The following is a 3,425-nucleotide window of genomic DNA, read 5'->3' as shown; positions in this document are numbered from 1 at the left end:
TGACGTAGGTTTCTCTTAGATCAGGATGTGGTTGGTAAAGTAGAAAGAGTCTAGCAAACTTTGTTTTAGTTTAAGGTGCTCAGCAAAGTAAGGCAGGCACTCAGTAAGTGCGGTGAGAATTGGCACACCACAAATCTCTTAAATTAAAAATTGCTTCTTACAATTTCTTTTAGTCTCTTTTGAATCATTTAGCAGCTGTTTGAGCTTTACAAAACTAAAAGCAGATGTCCTTCTCTTGAAATAGTAACTGGACCATGTAAAATTTTCAGGGCTGAAAATGGAGTGAATAAAACAATACATTTCAATTTATTTTAATCTCTGACTTCTGAAGAAGATGCTTGAATAAGTGGCAGTGTGGGCAGCTCAAGCTGCTGATAAAGAGATAGGTGTGCATGACATGTGAGTCACCATGAAAGGCACATGAACAGTCAAAGATACTGCAAAGGTGTTATACACAGAATCAGGGCAAGGGGAGAGAAGATGTAAAGAGGGCAGCTGCCAGTGAGGTGAGGAACATAGGAGGCTCCTATGATGCATGACATTCATCACCACAGAATCCTGCATGGGTTTGTTCCGAGTGGGAACGTTTGGTCGGGTGACAAACTCCCTTTCATTGTTTTAGACATTTGTTCAACCTTGCAGATTTGGTTCTGACCAAAGAATTGCATGTTAAACAAACTGGCAATGCCAAGTTGACCCTACGTGAGCATGAGGGGGGGATGTGTGCATAAGAGAGCCATGAGATCAAATGGCAACCAGTCCAGGGTTTGTTCCCTTCTTGTGCCTGATGGCTATCTTGTGCTGGGATTGGCTGAGGGCTCACATGATCATGAATCAGATTAAGCTCCAGAATGCTTTGGTATGTTAATGTTATGATCCACAATACATATCATTGCTTAAAAATAATGAATATCCATCATTCTATTCATTTTCTAGCCCACATGAGCCAACCCAGGAGAAAAATGATTCTATAATTCTACAATAATATTTTACTAGTGAAACACATGGACATACAGTCCTAAAATAGAGGAGGTTCATCAAGAGCAAGCTGAACATATCCATGTTGGCAATGCATTCTGTTGTTTTCATGAATAAATACATCTTCACCATGATCACATTGGTTATTTAACTTTCCTAAGTAGTGCTCGTTTGTCGGCATGCATTTTTCTCTTGTTCTCGTTCTTGTATTCCGTATTATTTTTGTCATGTCTATGAGCCTTCATGTCTGCCTGCTACTCAGTTGCTTTATCTTAAGCACATTCCGTGATGTGCTTGGCGCTCAGCAGATGTTGCTGCTCTTTTTCTTTCATCCTATTATGGAGTTCTTTGTCATGTTTGATGATCGCTAAACAACAATACTTACACTTGATTGTGAATTTTGAACATGCAAGTAGCCATGTCCTAGGGCATGGGTTTCAAAATCTGGGCCTGGAGGGCAGCAATGGCTGCTGGTTTTCATTCTAACCCTTTTCATAATAAGTGACCAGTTTTCACTTCTAATTAACTTCTCTTCCCTTCATTTTAATAGCCTTGTTTTTAAGGATTCGGTCTTCTGAATTGATTCTTTTCTTCATTAAATGACAGCCAAAAAGAAATAAGACATGAAATGAGCCAACGGATGACCAGCTAAATTGGGGCTTCAAACTCCAACCAATTTCAGTCTGACCAGTCTCTTAATGAGAAGCCGATTCTTGCCGTTATTTAATTCCATGGCCTGTTGCTGCTCTCATTCTGCCACAGCAGACATTTCCAAAACTGCTGATATTCTGTTTTTTTCTAAGAACACCAATGTCAAAATGTTTTGGTGACGTGAGGGATCAACCTTACAGAGACTTTCACCTTTCTTAATTTTCAGATATTGTGTGATGGGCACAGGTGAGCAGGTCATGTGGCGCCTTGTTTTGTGTCTCATTATTGTCAGACTGCTAATTAAGGAAAAAGAAACAACTAAGGGGCCTGAGTCAAGTTAATTAAAAGTAAGACAAAAGACATTAATTAGCAGAAAAGACTAATGGTCACTAATGAAGAAAAGGGTTAGAATGAAAACCTGCAGCCACTGTGACCCTCCAGGCCCAGAGTTCGATGCCCCTGTCCTACGGGATTACAAATAAATGTACTTGTGGGGACCATGCCCGTTGTCACATGGTTGTCACCAGGATGCTGCAACCCAGACTTTTTTGAATTTCCCAAACTCATCAGGCTCTTTATTTATTTATCTGGTGTCAACTTGAACCCGGACACAGGCAGACAGACATCTTAAGTTCACCACACACCCTTTATTTACACTTCAATTATTTACAGTGCACTCCCCAGTGCCTCTTGCATCGTTCCCCCAATGTCCAGGCCTCACAATCAAAATGCCTTCCTGGCCGCCTCCCGTCCTCTCTCTCTCTCAGCTCCATCCTCTTCCACCCGACTCTCGCCCAGACTGCTGGGAGGCGGCCCCTTTTATGGCAACCCGGATGGGCTCCAGCTGCTTCCCGGCACTCCTCCACAGACACGCCCTTGTGTGGCAGAAGTGCTGGCTGCGAACCTGGAAGCCGTCCGGGTGTCCCCTGTCGTCTTCCCCCCAGCACTTCCTGGTGTGGCAGAAGTGCTGGGCTCCAGGGCTGTTCAGGCAGCGGGGTGCCGTCTGGCGGTGGACCACGGGCCCCTACAGGGCTGGGCTTCCATGCCCCTACCCGTAACCAGGGCCATCTGGTGGAGCGTAACCAGGACGGGCTCCTGCCTCGGCCTCAGATGATGGTCTGGAGGAGGTACAAGCCCTCCTCTGGTCCTCCTGGGCGTCCCTGCCAGGCTCCCGCCACGGCTGGGTGCCACACTGGTTTAGTACAATGCTATATACTGTATACCCTGCCGTACTTTCTTAAACTCTGTGAAGTGCCTTGAGCATGGGAAAGGCGCTATACTGTATAAATAAAATGTATTATTAATTATTTTTATATTCAGGATTACTTCTTGCTTGTCTGTGTGGTTCAGCATTTTATCCTCTCATACATTCTCATCTTTTATCACTTAATTGCCTTCTGTGATAGGCATGATGCTCTGCAGAAGTCATTGCTCTTATTCTTCTTCGTCCTATTACAATGATCTTTTTCAGATAGTCAGCATTCTGCGATTTGCTTGATGCTTAGTAGATGTTGTTTCTTACTACCATGTCACTTTCTCAATCACTTTACTGTAAGAGACACATGAGCACAGATCACTTTTACATGGTTGCCGCTACCTCGTTTTTTTTTTTGTTTTTTTTAATTTCTAGAATGTATTAAGACATCAGCTATTGATTAAGACCAGGATTAAGGTTCTAGCCCCAGTAGTATGCAAGTAATCATGTGACAGGCAGACAGGCCACAGCATTTTATATATAGACTGCAAAAAAGGCAAAGGATCATGCAAAGAGTATTTCAGAAATAAAGTAAATTTAA

This window comes from Polypterus senegalus, chromosome 7, assembly GCF_016835505.1.
Source record: "Polypterus senegalus isolate Bchr_013 chromosome 7, ASM1683550v1, whole genome shotgun sequence".
NCBI classification, from domain to species: domain Eukaryota; kingdom Metazoa; phylum Chordata; class Cladistia; order Polypteriformes; family Polypteridae; genus Polypterus; species Polypterus senegalus.
This window is presented reverse-complemented; position numbering follows the sequence as displayed.